The sequence below is a fragment of the Pan paniscus genome, chromosome 19 (assembly GCF_029289425.2).
Source record: "Pan paniscus chromosome 19, NHGRI_mPanPan1-v2.0_pri, whole genome shotgun sequence".
Classification (NCBI taxonomy): domain Eukaryota; kingdom Metazoa; phylum Chordata; class Mammalia; order Primates; family Hominidae; genus Pan; species Pan paniscus.
This window is the reverse complement of record NC_073268.2, coordinates 7,618,191-7,636,949: the sequence shown is the minus strand read 5'-3', so window position 1 is coordinate 7,636,949 and position 18,759 is coordinate 7,618,191. Positions and strand designations below refer to the sequence as shown.

At 41.6% G+C, this 18,759-nt stretch overlaps 1 pseudogene; it reads right to left on the bottom strand.

Annotated features, from left to right (window-relative positions):
- The window catches only part of LOC117976393 (protein capicua homolog), a 39,403-nt pseudogene extending 26,897 nt beyond the window's left edge, over positions 1–12,506 (bottom strand).
- Positions 12,507–18,759: the final 6,253 nt, after the last annotated feature.

Here is an 18,759-nt window from a genome sequence, read left to right as displayed (position 1 = left end):
TGAGAACCACTTTAGACCAGAATTTTTCTCTGTGCCATTCAGTAATGGCAATGATAACTGTAGGATATGCAAATTGCAGAAAGACAACAACAAATGGTTTAACTTATCCCCAAACAGCTGAACTATCTTAAGCCTCATGGCTACTTTAGAGTGACCAAATCCATGTAGACGCCAGAAGTTGTGTCATACACCTATTTCAAGGGACACATAGAATTTACCTATATATACCTACCTCAAGGGTCATGTCAGTTTACCATTCCCCTAAACAACAGCTTAATAGTATAAACTGCTGAACTGCTGTCTGCCTAATATTTATTGTGGCTATACTTCTTCTTTTCTGTATTAACGGCCACTGCTTTTCCCAGCTTGCTCTTTGTTCTCCATCATCTGTTGTGGGTCACTTGTGCTTTCTGTTTTTAACACCCGTGTTGCTGAAGTCATTTCTCCAATTCACGATCCATGTAACTACTTCAGCAGTGAAAATGGCACCCCTCAGATTCAAGTCAACATTTTTATATTTCCCTCTAGGTCAAGATCCAAGCTATGGAAGAAATCAGGATATGTCAATTTTCTAGAGCAGCCAAATTTTCTAAAAGTCTACCTAGCCATGTAGTTATGTAGCCTCACTCTCACTTAAACAAAGAAAATTAAAAAGCACACCAGAAAAGACTTTTCTTGTTAAAAACACATGTTTATTGTAGGAAATATAGTAAGGAAAAAGAAGAAAATATAAGGCAACTAGAATTTCTCTAGTTAGAGATAACTATTATTTATTTGAGTGTGTGTATATATCTATATATATATATTGACATTCAGCTCTTATGTACTAGATACACACATCTACTGTTTCATAAGCTTTTTTCACAGAATAGACTATAATCAGTTATGTTTGTTATCACCACAACATTTTCTTCTTGAAGACCTTCTGGAATGAGGCATTTGCTGTTCTATCTAGAGACCCTATCCTTTCAAAAGGTCATTTATCTGTGGAAAGAGCTATTCTGGCCACAGTTACTGCCAAGAAAGAAGGTGTAAGAAAAGGCCTAAAGTTAAGTGCAGAACTGCTGTGTTTTGATGAATATTCCGTTGTTTTGAGAGGAGGTAGAAGCATTCTCAGCTTCAGGATATTTGCTCACTACTCATTAGTCTCTCTGAGAAGTAGCAAACTTCAAAGGTTAAATATGAAGAGATGAATTGTGTAATGCCTAGATGTCAGTAGCGGAGAAGGTATCTGAGCAAATTCAGAATTTTATCCCTGTCTCCATGGGCCTAGTGTGAAGAACAGTCATTTGTGTAAGTGGGTCTTTGTGTATATGGTACAGAATCAGGTCACTGAGTCACAAACTTAGAGCTGTAAGGAAAGTGAGGTGCTCTCCAGTCCAGTGTTCTGGAATTTCTTCTGCAGTGGCCCCCAACAGCAGGTGGCAGCCTTGTCCATGATTGTATTCTTAAGTTACATGGTATTACTCTTTCTATTTGCAATCCATTTCACTGATGGATAGTTCTAGAGATCTGAAATATTGAGATTTAGCTCAGTGTTGTTTATATGAAGATAAATTCCACTTTCCAACAACTCTCTTGTGTGTCTAACGTCTGCCGCATGGAATGTCACAGATTATGCTTCATACTTGTCTTCCTGAGTCTTCTTTATCCCGAACACCCTGAATTTTTGAATGGTTGACATGCCAGCTGGCTTTCTGCAGATGTACTTCTCGTGTGTAAATTTCCTTCTCTGTGAGGTATTCATATTGAACATGACCTCCAAGTGTGTTTGGGTCTGTGCAGAAGACAATAGGACTGTGATTTCTGATGATTAAAACCTGGATTGTATGTTACTGTGATCAGACCCTGAGACTGCGTTAGCAAGTTTTATAGCATCTGAGTCGCTCTGTTGGAGGAAAGTGCATGTGATGGGCATTTGCTTGCTTCCCCACCAGATTCTCTACCTTCACCCTTCCTGCAAGATTCCCTAGGAAGCTGACTTCTGCTGAATGCAACACTCAGGTTCTCTGCTTCCTAGATTCTAGTTGAGTTTGGTCCATGGGAGGCCTTGGCAGAAATTTTGAGAGTAAGAGCAAATAATTACTTAACCATTAGAAAAAAATAACATGAATGTGTCCTTCTATCCATGACCTCAGTTCCTGTTGGGGAGCCTCGGTGCCAATCCCTCGGTGCATCACCATTTCTAATTATTTCCTGTTTTAGTCTGCTTTTGCGTGTGTGTGTGTGTGTGTGTGTGTGTGTGTGTGTGTGTGTGTTGTTATAAAGGAATACCAGAGGCTGAATAATTTTAAAGAAGAGAGGTTTATTTGGTTCACAGTTCTGAAGGTGTGCAAGAAGCATGGTGCCACCATTTGCTTCTGGTGAGGGCTTTAGGCTGTTTCCACTCATGGCAGAAGGGGAAGGGAAGCTGGCATGTGCAGAGATCACGTGGCGAGAGAGAGGGGTTTGTGCCAGGCTCTTGTTAACAACCAGCTCTTGTGGGAATTAAGAGAGCTAGAACTAGGTAGGCACGGTGGCTCACGCCTGTAATCCCAGCACTTTGGGAGGCCGAGGCAGGTGGATCACCTGAGGTCGGGAGTTTGAGACCAGCCTGGCCAACATGGTGAAACCCCATCTCTACTAAAAATACCAAAAATTAGCTGGGCATAGTGGTGGGCACCTGTAATCCTAGCTACTCTGGAGGCTGACACAGGAGAATGGGTTGAACCCATGAGGTGGATGTTGCAGTGAGCCAAGATCGCACCACTACATTCCAACCTGGGCAGCAAGAGTGAAACTACATCTCAAAAAGAAAAAAAAGAGCGAGCAAGAACTCACTTGGATGGCACCAAGACATTCGTGAGAGGTCCACACTCAGGACCAAAACACCTCCCATTAGGCCCCACCTCCAACAGTGGGGATCACATTTCAACATGAGTTTGGAGTGGTCAAATATCCAAACCCTAGCAGTTCCCTTAACCCTGGAAAGAGACCCTTCATTAAACTCCTGCTGAGGCTGGAGTGCAGTGATATGATCATGGCTTGCTGAAGCCCTGAACTCCTGAGGTTGGGTAATTCTCCCACCTTAGCCTCCCAAGTAGATGGGATTACAAGAAGTACCACTATACCTGGCTATTTAAAATTTTTTTTTGGCGTGTGTGGAGATGGAGTCTCCCTATGTTGTCCAGGCTGGTTGCGAACTCCTGGTCTCAAGTGATCCTGCCACCTTGGCATCTCAAAATGCTGGGATTACACATGTGTAATATTTTTATTGTCACTATTTTCCACATATTCTGGAAATTTTATTTGGATTTCTTTTTTTTTTTTGACAGAGTCTTGCTGTGTCACGTAGGCTGGAGTGCAGTGGTGCAATCTCAGCTCACTGCAACCTCCACCTTCTGGTTTCAAGGAATTCTCCTGCCTCAGCCTCCTAAGTAGCTGGGATTACAGGCATGCGCCACTAGGCCCAGCTAATTTTTGTATTTTTAGTAGAGACAGGGTGTCGCCATGTTGACGAGGCTGGTCTTGAACTCCTGACCTCAAGTGACCTGCCCACCTTGGCCTCCCAAAGTACTGGAATTACAGGCATGAGCCACTGTACCCGGCCTGGATTTCTTTTTGACATATAATTATTTAAGAGAAAGCTTTTAAATTTCCATGCTGTAATTTCTAGTTTTGTTGTGTCATAATCAGAGAATATAATCTGTAGCATTTCTACATTCTCTACTTTGCTTAGATGTTTTTAGGGTGGGGTGTGTAATATGTACTGAATTTTGTAAACATTTTATGGACACACAAATTTCAATGTATACTTTTTCAGGCTATAGGCTTTTCTACATAATTTTTGTGTATTTTGTGGTCCTCATATAGATTTTTTAATTATCTTTTTGCTGTGATAGAGATTAGAAGGGTAAATTAATGTCTCATTTACCATCATTTTTCTTTCTGTATCTCTTTTCATTTCCTGATGCTTTGGCTTTATGAAATCTTTATGTATAAAAATTGTGCACACATATCTTTATGCACAGTGTTTTGGATTTTACCCTTCATAATGAGCTTTTTTCTCTCCTTTGAATTTGACCTGGCCTGGTGTTAACAGCCCAGGTGTAAAATTCCAGTGAGAAAGAAGTCTGATGAGGAGTCAGTAGGATCTTTGTGTTGCTGAGAACTGCTCAGTAACATGGACAGCTCCCTGCACTCCAGGAAACATCCTGATTCAGTGTCTTGAGTATTGTGAAGCACAGTTAGAGCAGAAACATGGAGAATCACCTTAAAATGGCAAATTGGCTTCTGGTCTTGCATAAGACTTCATTGAGGCCTAATGGGCTATGCAGGTCTACTGTCCAAAGTACAGAGGTTATTCCTAGTGTCTTTAATATTACTGTCCCTTTAGGCAAGATTATCCTTATGATAAGGGAGACTGAATTAAGCTATTTTGGCTGAGGCATATTTTTATAGATTCATCCAATTAGCTTCCCTTGTTGTAGTTTTGGCTCACCAAACATTGTTCTGATTATAATTTAGCATCCCATATAATTTCATCCACAGGGAGAGTCTGTACTAGGCATGGCGATGCTTACATGTCAGCCCGTGTGACTGCAAGAGTCTCAGTATAATTTGATAACATGGCACTCAGATTCTAGACATTATTCTCTGTGTGCTTAGTGAGTGTGATGACATAACCTTCAGAAAGATTCATCCTTTCTCACATATTGATAAATCAACTTTTACATCTACAAAGTTGAGAGCCAGAAATTAAAACCTTATTAATTCACTAAGGCATCCCTATGACGGCAGTCTTCCAACTAGCTCCATTCTGGGGCACTCTGACATCATTATACACTTTCCAATGAAAGCAGGGAGTGTATGTGATTAAAGGGAGAGCCCTGTGTCCCTCCTGAAAAATCTCCCCTCCCAGTTCACATTGACTTATTAACCAACACTCATGAACATGTGAAACTCTAGAACTGGATCTGGGTGCCTGGCAGGATGACATGGTGTGAGGCTCAAGCAGCACTGTGGGAATTCAAGCACCTGTTTATTTCTGAGAGAAAAAGTGTAAAGCAAAATAATATCTTTTAACAAACGTTTGTATTTGAATAAAAAGGAAGCAAGCACTTAATTTATGAATTTGCTAATTGCTCTTCTGAGCTGAGAATATCTGTGTTGAATATTAGTCATTATCCATATTTGGCACAGAATAATCCCGAGGGTTAAATGACATTGTTCCTACAGTGGGCACCTGAAGACTGGCTATAAAAGCAATCCTGGCCAGGGGCGGTGGCTCACGCCTGTAATCCCAGCACTTTGGGAGGCCAAGGTGGGTGGATCACGAGGTCAGGAGTTTGAGACCAGCCTGCCAACATAGTGAAACCTCATCTCTACTAAAAATACAAAAAAATTAGCTAGGCATGGTGGCAGACACCTGTAATCCCAGCTACTTGGGCGGCTGAGGCAGGAGAATCACTTGAACCTGGGAGGCAGAGGTTGCAGTGAGTCAAGATTGCACCAATGCACTCCAGCCCAGGCGACAGTGTGAGACTCTGTCCAAAAAAAAAAAAAAAAAAAAAAAAAAAAAAAAAGAAAGAAAAGAAAAAAAAAGAAGAAAAAAAGAGAAAGGAAAAATAAATAAATAAATAAATAAATAAAAGCAACCCTAACACTACTGAGGCTATTGACAGTGGCACTTTGCTCTTCTGTTAGAACCTTGGGAAAATTTTTTCCCCCTGAATACAGTACAATAAACTTGGTTCTTATTTCTCTTTCTCTCCCCCTCCTTTTTTCTTCCCTCCCCACTACCACATGCACACACACAAATAGACAGATTGTTTATATTTGACTTTCTAAAAACCTGTTACTAGAAAGGCACATTAATACATTTCTCCTGTGCTGATAGTAATCAGGCAACTCTGGTTTCTATCGGAGGCAATTTCTTACGTATTAAATGCCAGAAAAAGGGCATCCCTCCGTTTTTGTAGAGAGCCTTTCTTTATGAAGACTAATGACCACATTAGTTAGTCAGTCAGTCAATAATACTTACCAAATGTCAGTAGAGCAGAAGTGAACACCAACAGAAAATCACATTTTACAAATGCAATTTACTTGGTATCCTAACATGCCATGTCATAATAATTATTGAGGCTTTTCTTCTCTGCTGCATTGGTCTAATGAATGTGGCTAGAAAAATATGGGTGCCCATGTAGCCTCCTGGAAGCACCTGTATGACTTTTCTAGAAGCGAGGTTCATGGATAAAGATGAATTTTTAAAAGCTGGAATGAATGAGCAGCAATAGCAGGAGAAAAGTGAGTGAGAGCTCTCCAAGAAGCCATCTGGCAGGCTAAGGGTTCCGAGGGAAGCTCTGGTTTCAGAAGCAACTCAGGAATTACTTCTGTCATATTAGGATGGGATGGTAGGAGATTGGGAACTCTAGGGACTAGAAGTCATTTAATTTCCTGTCTACAATCCTTAGAAGAGGTTTTGAGACTTGCAACCTAGGACCTTAACTAATCATCTTCCCTCAGCATTGATAGAATTCTTTATTATACATGTTACTATCAGATTAGTCAGGATGGGCTGGATTATGCTGTGTTAACAGACATTCTGTAAATCTCTGTGGCTCAACAGGGAGCTCTGCCTGTCATGGTCACTTGGGACCCAGGCTTTGGGTATAAGGCTACAGCACATGGAAAACGTATGAATGTCTCTCAGATTCTTAAAGCTTCTGCTGGAAGTGACATGTCATTCTGCTCACAGTTCATTGGCTAAATGAGTCACGTGGCTCTCTCTAACTTCAAGGATTGTATGAAATTGCAATCCTACCATGTTTCTAGAAGGAGAACCAGCCCTAATCACAATGCTGCATGTTTATAGCTTGCCTCATAGAGTTTACTGTATTCTCCTGGTATAATTTTCTTACATGCTCAACTGGAGAGGAAGCTCTTAAATAGAAAAAAATCACAGTAAATTTCCTTTAAAAGATCTATTTTACAACTCTGGCATGATGGAGCACAATGGAGTCCTTAGTAATGGACTCCATCTCTTCCATCAGATAAAATCTTGAGAACTGAAGTTAAAATTTGAATAATGAAACCAAAGGAAAAAAAAATTAAATGAATTTTAAGACAATTGAGATAAGAACAACTGTGGCGTCAGCATAATTCAATTTAATAATGTATTAAATATTTTGCAGAAAAGTGAAAAGAAATGGATAGCCAAATCAATGCAGCATTAAGCCACCATTTGGTCTAATTTCTTGCTGAATTGACAAAACAAAACACTAGTTTAGTTATATAAACATGGCTGATGTTTATACAAACAACAGAATTTGCCGGTAGCATTATCACTGGAAAATAAGATGTGTACTTAATTCTTGTATGTTCTGAGCCCATCTAGGAAGAACATAAAAGACGACGAACAAAGCAATCATAGGATGTTATAATGAAAATATCACCTTTGGCTGGAGTAAAGTTTTGGCTAAATGTGGCACTAGTATTTATTACAGCTCACCTTTTTATAATGAAGGGCTATGGACTGAACATTCTTATTATTTCCCATTTTCTTACCACTCTATCCCAACACACATGCACATGCATGCACACACGCACACACACTGGCACCCACACCCATGCATGTGGGACACACAGAGCAGCCCAGGCAATTTCAATTGTTGGCAGCTTTGCTTTTATTAGGTATTAGTCTACCGACTTGCTTTCTCTTTAGAGAGACTAAGTGAAACCAAACTCATTTCCACCCAGTTAGCCTGCTGGAACCTGTAACAGTTACTGTAATGTTAAAAGCAGTAAAACAAAATAAAAACCAGTCAGTTCACTTACTCCCGAAGTCCGCAGTTTGGTGTTCAGCTTTAAAACATATGCTCTGGGTGTCCTGTGGTGGCTACCAGAGGCTTTGGTGAGTCATTGTCAACCCAGTGGCTAGAGAAGTGCTGGAATGCCCCTCTTAAATACAGAGCCACGTTTGTCCTTCAGAATGGCTGCTTGAACGAATTTATTGCTCAACTCGAAAGGCCATTTTTAATAATCCACTGCAGTTGTGCTTCATGTGTTTCTCCACCTATCCTGTAAAGTGTATTGTGAAATTAATTTTGTAGATTTCCTCACACTGCAGTGACTAGGGAAATCACCCATTCGTTATTATCTAATGAGGAGAAAGTGGAAACATCTAGAAGCACTGCTCCCATCCTCCTCCCCAGCCCACACAGACACCTACCTCAGGCCCTCCCTGTCCCAGGTGAGCAGAGGGCCCCACCTTCGGAGGTTGCCTCCCTTCCACCTTCACCAATCCTATGACCAGATTATCCCCAAGGAAATGTCAATTTCCAGGCAGCAAGGGAATCATATAAAGGTGAGATCATTGAGAGATTTTTTTCCTTCGTGATTGGCAGTTTATATTTTCTTGGGTCTACAAATCTGACAGCATTTATTAAATTTTCTAGTTTGATACTGACCTCTGTCTGATGCTGGGCTGTCACCATGCCCAAGACTGAGGGGACCCACAGTCTAGCTAGAAGGCATGGATCAATTCCAACTGTCCTACCCCTAGCCTGTGGGCAGGAGAAAGCTCTCAGGCTCTGGCAGAGGAGTCCCAGGGGCAGGATGCATGATCTTCCACTGTGCCTCCCAGCCATGCTGAGCAGCAAAGCAGACCATGAGCAGGTCTCCCTTAAATTCATTTGCTTGATTTGTCCTTGAGTGTCCTTGGATGGCTTTGTTCCCTCCTTGTCCAGTATGTCTTGGTCATCCTGATTCCTGGACTTGGCTCCCAGGTTGATTCTTTCCCTGACACAAAACAGGCACTATGGGCAAAGACACCTGCAGCCTTGGAGGGACCAGTGATGCTGGATGTTTCCTGTTAGCACTCAGGAAAGCTCAGAGCCTTTGATGAGCATCTTTTGATCCATTAGTTAAAACCACGCTGGGTTCTTTATAGTGGTTAGTTAGCTCTGGGCTATGGGATTGTGGAAGACATTTATTTCTTCTTTGGATTCACCTGGATTTTCTGCAACGGACATGTATCGATAAAATACATGATGCTTTTCAGAAATTGCCCCATCATCATGTTGCTGTTGTTGTTATTGATATTGTTGTTTCTGATGGATAGAGATCTAGGCCTGACACTCCAAGCAGTGTGAACAGCATTTACCTTGATAAGCATTCTTACATCTTAACTCTCTGGAATTTTAAATAGAAGTGTTCCATGTGATTAAATTAACAGGTTTAGAGATGGGTGTCCTGGTTATTTCCTTTGTTCTCCTCCTGGTAGCTGCCTGCACTCACAGCATGTTGGGAATGGTGATTATAAATGTAACCATGCTCTCTTCTTGTAAGTGGAGAGCCCAGGTACCTCTTATCCAGCATGTGACCCTCTTTCTACCTCAGGATAGTCATACTCTTAGGCTTCCTGGATTTATTCAGGGCCAAAGGAGTGGTCAAGGTCCTTTTTGTTTTGCCCTATTCCCTTTGGAAAACATTTAGTTTATGCCCATGTTACAGATTGCAAAATACAGGCACATACTCTCACTAATGTGGTCTGCATGTCCCTTTGCAAAGACATGCAATGTGACTTCACCACTCCTTTCATCAAGAAAAGGAGTCTCTTGGTCGGGCACGATGGCTCACGCCTGTAATCCCAGCACTTTGGGAGGCCAAGGCAGGTGGATCACGAGGTCAGGAGATGGAGACCATCCTGGCTAACACAGTGAAACACAGTCTCTACTAAAAAATACAAAAAAAAAAAAATTAGCCGGGCATGGTGGTAGGTGCCTGTAGTCTCAGCTACTTGGGAGCCTGAGGTAGGAGAATGGCGTGAACCCAGGAGGCAGAGCTTGCAGTGAGCCTAGATCGCGCCACTGCACTCCAGCCTGGGCAACAGAGCGAGATTCTGACTAAAAAAAAAAAAAAAAAAAAAAAGAAAAGGAGCCTCTTTGCCTCTTTACCCTAATCTGGGCAAGCCTTGCAACCTGATTTGCCAAAAAAATATGAAGGAAGCAACGTGATGTGATTTTCCAGGCTAGAATGTAAGAAGCCTTGGAGCTTTTGCTTTTACTGTCTTCAGATGCTGCCTGAAACCACTGTAAGAAGCTCTAACATACTGGAGGATAAGGGGTGAGCCCAAGAGCAAGCCCAAGAGCAAGCCCACTTCTTTCTGTCCCTCCACCCCACCAGCTCTGATACAGACACACAGGATATTAGTAAAGGATAGTATTTGTTCAGAGTCTTTTGCGTGTCAGGCACTGCTTCTAAACGTATAATACCAGCTCATTCAATCTTCAAATCAATGCTATACAGTAGGTACTCTTCTTCTTTTTTTTTTTTTAAATTTTACAGCTGAGGGACTGTTGTATGGAGAGGTTAGGTAACTTGTTCAAGGACACCAAGCCAGTCAGGGTGCCACTGGGCCTAAGACAAGGTAACCTGGCTCTGAGACCAACCCCACAGAGAATTATGTGGATGCTGACAACACTGTAGGAAGTTACAAGGAGCAAGAGAATAGCAGCCTCAGCCCTGAATTCCACTGTAAGCTTCCCTCTAATCTTCCCTGCCTCACTCTCAATCAAATAAAGAGCTGATCAGGAAGCAACTATGCACGGTCTCCACAGTCTCTTATCTTAACCCAGACTCTCCTTTCTATTGATAGCAGGTCTGTAGATAATAATTCTTTCAACCAATTGACAATCAGAAAATCTTTGAATCTATCTATGACCTGTAAGCCCCATTACTTTGAATTTTCCTCCTTCCAGACCAAACCAATGCAGAACTCCTATGTGCTGATGGTGGTCTTACGTTTCCCTAAGTTTCTGCCGACTAAACTGTGCACACGTTCTCAGGACCTCCTGAAGCTGCGTCACAGGCACTAATCAAAGAACACAACCAAGGTGAGTCTCAATCATTTCAAGAAATCTATTTGCAAGGTTAAGGACACACCTGAGAAAAGAACAGAGAACCACAGGAAAAACTGTGGTCCGTGCTTTTCCCAAAGATTGTCTGGGGACCTCAGTAAGTAAAGGGGAAAAGTGTGGGTATTGGGGAAAGGGGAAGAAGTGGAAAAAATGGGTGTGGGTAAATCAGAGGCAAATGGTTGCATTCTTCAGTCTTTGGTCAGCGTTCACTGAATACACATTTTACATGCGATGGAGGTAGAGGCAGGGATGTAGCTTTTTTGTCTTTGTGTAATAGCTATCTTATTTAGGAACCAGATGGGAAGCAGGTTTGCATAAGCCAGTTCCCAGCTTGGCTTTTCCCTTTGGCTTAGTGAGTCTGGGGTCCCAGGATGTATTTTCCATTCTCACAGGTTGTGGTCCTCACATTTGGCTCAAAATATTCAAATTTTTTCCAGAGTCTGGCCTTTTCTTCAGCACTGGGAATTGTGATCCAAAGCTTTCCCGGATGAAGCACAAAGTTGGAGAAACAAAACGCAAACTAAACAACAACAATGAAACAGAACAGAGTTAATCTGCTGTAGCTCAAGAGAGGACGTACCTGCCCCCACCCCGCATCCCTGGGCTCGGGTTTGCCTTGCTGACCTCTGCTGCCACCTGGTGCCACACAGAGAAACTGAGGAGAAACCACATCAGTCTCCTTCAGCCTCAGCTTCACATCTGTGGGTCAAGTAACACTTTCAGAAGCTGTATAATGTGGGAAAGCTTTCCTCTCAGGAAAATGCACACATCCAACTTTGAGAAGATGCCCTTGGGGGCGCTTCAAGGATCCTAGATAAAGAACCCCCTTTCCCGAACATCCAAGAACCTAAGTTATTTATTTTTTTTTTTTGAGAAAGTCTCGCTCTCTCTCCCAGTCTGGAGTGCAGTGGCGTGATCTTGGCTCCCTGCAGGCTCCACCTCCCAGGTTCACGCCATTCTCCTGCCTCAGCCTCCCGAGTAGCTGGGGCTACAGGCACCTGCCACCACACCCGGCTAATTTTTTTGTATTTTTAGTAGAGACGGGGTTTCACCGTGTTAGCCAGGATCTTCTTGATCTCCTGACCTTGTGATCCACCCGCCTCGGCCTCCCAAAGTGCTGGGATTACAGGTGTGAGCCACCGCACCTGGTCCAAGAACCCAAGTTTTAGATCTAGAGTGATGTCAGCATGACATTGATTTCCTGAGGCCCAGGGGTGAAGGAGCTGAGGACAGCAGAGGGGTGAAGGAACTCAGCTACAGACAGCAGCAGCTGATGCACAGGCCTCCCAGCGCCTGAAGTCACCCGGAATTGGGAAGTGCTCAGAAGCTTACAAAGCTGCCTCGAGGTGGGAACACGACATAAATCCAAGAGCAGATCCTTGATCCTATAAAAATGTACTAGATGCAGTGGGGTCATTTTAAATGAGCAGAGAAGGACAGACAGATAAACAGAAGGACAAACAGTATTGGGATTGGGATAAATGCTCAGCTTTTGCCCAAATCTTAGTGACTTAAGCATCACTTATTTGCTCACGATTCTGTGGCTGGACCATTTGGTTTGGCTCACAGGGCAGGGACTGTGCTGGTCTTACCTGAGCAGACCTGCATGTCTGCGGTCAACTGGGTTGGCAGAGACAGAGTGACTGTCCTCCTCCAGGAAGCAGCAGGTTAACTGGTTGGCAGAGACAGAGGGACAGAGGGACTGTCCTCCTCCAGGAAGCAGCAGGTTGGCTCTGTTTCCTTCGTGGGGTAGCTGGTCTCCAGGGCAGCAAGAGAGACCAAGCCCCAGTGCACGTTCTACAGCCTCTGTGCACATCAGACTTGTTAATATCCCATTGGCCAGTGTAAGTCACATGGCCAAGCCCAGATTAAGGAGTGGAAAGAGGGAGACTATCTCCTCCTGGGAGAGGAGGCAAAGGAGGTGGGAGCGTTATGTGGACATTTATGTTTGCAATCTACCATACTTAGCACTTTGAGAAAAGAATTAACTGAGAAACTTGCTTCAAATAGGGCATTCAGTAAAATGAAGCCCCAATTGAAGTAAAAGGCATATATAAAAAATGAAACTGTGACCGATTTTAAGGACAGTATTGGCAAATATTTCTGTGCTCTTGGAGGAGAAGACCCTTATTTGCATGACATGTCAGGAACCACAATGAAAGAATTATTTTAACTTGCATTCATAAAAATTAAAATTATTCATTAAAAACATCGTGAATGAAATTAAAAGTCAAAATGTAAGCCAGAAAATTATTCACAATGTACGTGTCAGGAAAAGACAATACCCTTTAAACTTTGAGAGTTTACATCAGACAGAAAACAGCAAATGACATGATCCAAACTTGATAAAGGACATGAAAAAGAGCCAGCAGTTATATGTTTTCTGAATGAATAAGTAGCCAACAGCACATGAAAATGTGTGTATTCCATTTGTAAGCAGAGAAATACAAACTAAAACAGTAAAGTGTCATTTTCACATCCTGGATTGGCAGAGGGTTTTATGTATTTTACTGATAGTGCTCAATATTAGCAGTAAACAACAAATGGTGAGTTAATATGAGCTTCGGAAGCTCAGGGAACTGATCTCCTTATTTCAACCTGTAGTTCCTTCCTACAGCCAGTGTCTACTGAGCACCTACTATGTGCCAGGCACAGCCTAAGTCCTGAAGGTGTAGTCTCCACTGAGAAGGTGATATTTGCACAAAGACCTGAAAGACAGGAGTGAACTGTGTGGATAACTGTGGGTAACCCTCCAGGCAGAGGAGAAGCAATGTGGGTCCCAAGGTGGGACCACATCAGAAATGTTCGAGGACTAGCAGAGAGAGAGAGGTGGGAGGTCAGAGGAGAAGGGGGCGAGCTCTGCTGGCCATCACGAGCACTCTGGGTGCAGAGGGTGAGAGGTGGGGAGGAGGTCGGAGAAGATGGGGGCCGGCTCTGCTGCCCATCACGAGCACTCTGGGTGCAGAGGGTGAGAGGTTAGGGTTAGGGTCAGGGTCAGGGTTAGGGGTTGGGTCAGGGTAAGGGTAGGGTAGGGTCGGGGTCGGGGTCAGGGTCAGGGTTAGGGGTTAGGGGTTAGGGTTAGGGTTAGGGGTAGGGTTAGGGTGTAGATATTTCCATGTTTATAGAGATAGAGGTGTAAATATTTCCATGTTTATAGAGATAGCGGTGTAAATATTTCCATGTTTATACAGATAGCGGTGTAAATATTTTCATGTTTATAGAGATAGCGGTGTAGATATTTCCATGTTTACAGAGATAGCGGTGTAAATATTTCCATGTTTATACAGACAGCCGTGAAAATGTTTACACGTTTATAGAGATAGCGGTGTAGATATTTCCACGTTTATACAGATAGCGGTGTAGACATTTCCATGTTTATAGAGAGAGCAGTGTAGATATTTCCACGTTTATACAGATAGCGGTGTGGATATTTCCACGTTTATAGAGATAGCGGTGTAGATATTTCCACGTTTGTAGACATAGCGGTGTAGATATTTCCACGTTTATACAGATAGCGGTGTAGATATTTCCACGTTTGTAGAGACAGCGGTGTAGATATTTCCACGTTTATAGAGACAGCGGTGCAGATATTTCCACGTTTATAGAGACAGCGGTGTAGATATTTCCACGTTTAGAGAGATAGCGGTGTAGATATTTCCACGTTTACAGAGACAGCGGTGTAGATATTTCCACGTTTATAGAGACAGATGTGTAGATATTTCCATGTTTATAGAGAGAGCAGTGTAGGTATTTCCATGTTAATGCAGATAGCGGTGTAGATATTTCCATGTTTATACAGACAGCGGTGTAGATATTTCCACGTTTATAGAGACAGCGGTGCAGATATTTCCACGTTTATAGAGACAGCGGTGTAGATATTTCCACGTTTAGAGAGATAGCGGTGTAGATATTTCCACGTTTACAGAGACAGCGGTGTAGATATTTCCACGTTTATAGAGACAGATGTGTAGATATTTCCATGTTTATAGAGAGAGCAGTGTAGATATTTCCACGTTTATGCAGATAGCGGTGTAGATATTTCCACGTTTGTAGAGACAGCGGTGTAGATATTTCCACGTTTATAGAGACAGCGGTGCAGATATTTCCACGTTTATAGAGACAGCGGTGTAGATATTTCCACGTTTAGAGAGATAGCGGTGTAGATATTTCCACGTTTACAGAGACAGCGGTGTAGATATTTCCACGTTTATAGAGACAGATGTGTAGATATTTCCATGTTTATAGAGAGAGCAGTGTAGGTATTTCCATGTTAATGCAGATAGCGGTGTAGATATTTCCATGTTTATACAGACAGCGGTGTAGATATTTCCATGTTTATACAGACAGCGGTGTAGATATTTCCATGTTTATACAGATAGCGGGGTAGATATTTCTATGTTTATAGAGACAGCGGTGTAGATATTTCCAAGTTTATACAGATAGCGGTGTAGATATTTCCATGTTTATAGAGATAGCTGTGTAAATATTTCCAAGTTTATACAGATAGCGGTGTAAATATTTCCATGCTTATAGAGATAGCGGTGTAGATATTTCCATGTTTATAGAGAGAGCGGTGTAGATACTTCCATGTTTATGGAGATAGCGGTGTAGACATTTCCATGTTTATAGAGATGGCGGTGTAGATATTTCCATGTTTATAGAGATGGCTCTGTAGATATTTCCATGTTTATACAGATGGCGGTGCAAATATTTCCATGTTTATTGAGATAGCGGTGTAGATATTTCTATGTTTATGGAGATAGCGGTGTAAATATTTCCAGGCTTATACAGATAGCGGTGTAAATGTTTACACGTTTACAGAGATAGCGGTGTACACATTTCCATGTTTATACAGATAGCGGTGTAGATATTTCCACGCTTACAGAGATAGCGGTGTAGATATTTCCACGTTTATACAGATAGCGGTGTAGATATTTCCATGTTTATAGAGATAGCAGTGTAGATATTTCCACGTTTATACAGATAGCGGTGTAGATATTTCCACGTTTAGATAGCGGTATGGATATTTCCACGTTTATACAGATAGTGCTGTAGATATTTCCACGATTATAGAGATAGCGGTGTAGATATTTCCATGTTTATACAGATAGCGGTGCAGATACTTCCACGTTTATACTTACAGCTGTGTAGACATTTCCACGTTTATAGAGATAGCGGTGTAGATACTTCCACGTTTATAGAGATAGCGGTGTAGATATTTACACGTTTATAGAGACAGCGATGTAGATATTTCCAGGTTTATAGACACAGCGGTGTAGATTTTTCCATGTCTGCAGAGACAGCTGTGTAGATATTTCCACGTTTATAGAGATAGCGGTGTAGACATTTCCATGTTTATAGAGACAGCGGTGTAGATGTTTCCACGTTTATAGAGATAGCGGTGTAGATATTTCCATGTTTATAGAGACAGCAGTGTAGATGTTTCCACGTTTATAGAGATAGCGGTGTAGATATTTCCATGTTTATAGAGGCAGCGGCGTAGATATTTCCATGTGTATACAGATAGCGGTGTAGATATCTCCATGTTTATAGAGACAGCGGTGTAGATATTTCCATTTTCATACAGATAGCGGTGAAGATATTTCCATATTTATAGAGACAGCGGTGTAGATATTTTGATGTTTATACAGATAGCGGTGTAGATATTTTCATGTTTATAGAGACAGCGGTGTAGATATTTCCAGGTTTATAGTGATAGTGGTGTAGATATTTCCATGTTTATAGAGACAGCGGTGTAGATATTTGCATGTTTATACAGATAGCGGTGTAGATATTTCCATGTTTATACAGATAGCGGTGCAGGTATTTCAATGTTTATAGAGATAGCGGTGTAGATATTTCCATGTTTATACAGATAGCGGTGTATATATTTCCACGTTTATAGAGATAGCGGTTTAGATATTTCCATGTTTATACAGATGGCGGTGTAAATGTTAACACGTTTATAGAGATAGCGGTGTTGATATTTCCACGTTTATACAGAGAGCGGTGTAGATATTTCCATGTTTATACAGATAGCGGTGTAGATATTTCCACATTTACACAGATACTGGTGTAGCTATTTCCACGTTTAAAGAGATAGCGGTGTAGATATTTCCACGTTTATACAGATTGTCGTGCAGATATTTCCACGTTTATAGAGATAGCGGTGTAGATATTTCCACGTTGATACAGATAGCGGTGTAGATATTTCCCCGTTTATACAGATATCGGTGTAGTTATTTCCACATTTATAGAGGTAGCGGTGTAGATATTTCCATGTTTATAGTGATAGCGGTGTAGATATTTCCACGTTTATAGAGATAGCGGTGTAGATATTTCCCCTTTATACAGATAGCGGTGTAGATATTTCCACATTTATAGAGACAGCGGTGTGGATATTTCCATGTTTACACAGATAGCGGTGTAGATATTTCCACGTTTATAGAGACAGCGGTGTAAATATTTCCAAGTTTATACAGATAGCTATGTAGATATTTCCAAGTTTATAGAGACAGCCTTGTAGATATTTCCACGTTTATAGAGATGGCGGTGTAGATATTTCCACGTTAATAGAGATAGCGGTGTAGAGATGTCCACGTTTATACAGATAGCGGTGTAGATATTTCCACGTTTATACACATAGTGGTGTACCTATTTCCCCGTTTATACAGACAGCGGTGGAGATATTTCCACGTTTATACAGATAGCGGTGTAGATATTTCCACGTTTATACAGATAGCGGTGTGGTTATTTCCACGTTTATATAGGTAGCGGTGTAGATATTTCCACATTTATACCGATAGCGGTGTAGATATTTCCACGTTTATACAGATAGCGGTGTGGTTATTTCCACGTTTATATAGGTAGCGGTGTAGATATTTCCACATTTATACCGATAGCGGTGTAGATATTTCCATGTTTATGGAGATAGCGGTGTAGATATTGCCACGTTTATAGAGATAGCGGTGTAGCTATTTCCATGTTTATACAGATAGCGGTGTACCTATTTCCACGTTTATACAGATAGCGGTGTAGCTATTTCCATGTTTATACAGATAGCGGTGTAGATATTTCCCCGTTTATACAGATAGCGGTGTAGAGATTTCCACATTTATAGAGACAGCGGTGTGGATATTTCCATGTTTACACAGATAGCGGTGTAGATATTTCCACGTTTATAGAGACAGCGGTGTAAATATTTCCAAGTTTATACAGATAGCTGTGTAGATATTTCCACGTTTATAGAGACAGCGGTGTAGATATTTCCACGTTAATAGAGATAGCGGTGTAGAGATGTCCACGTTTATACAGATAGCGGTGTAGATATTTCCACGTTTATACAGTCAACGGTGTAGACATTTCCATGTTTATACGGATAGCGGTGTATGTATTTCCACGTTTATACAGACAGCGGTGGAGATATTTCCACGTTTATACAGATAGCGGTGTAGATATTTCCACGTTTATACAGATAGCGGTGTAGATGTTTCCACGATTATAGAGATAGTGGTGTAGATATTTCCACGTTTATAGAGATAGCGGTGTAGATATTTCCACGTATATACAGATAGTGGTGGAGATATTTCCACGTTTATATAGATAGCGGTGTAGCTATTTCACGTTTATACAGATAGCAGTGTAGCTATTTCCATGTTTATACAGACAGCGGTGTAGATATTTCCCCGTTTATACAGATAGCAGTGTAGATATTTCCACATTTACAGAGACAGCGGTGTAGATATTTCCACGTTCATAGAGATAGCGGTGTAGAGATGTCCACGTTTATAGAGACAGCGGTGTAGAAATTTCCACTTTTATAGATATAGCGGTGTAGATATTTGCACGTTTATAGAGAGAG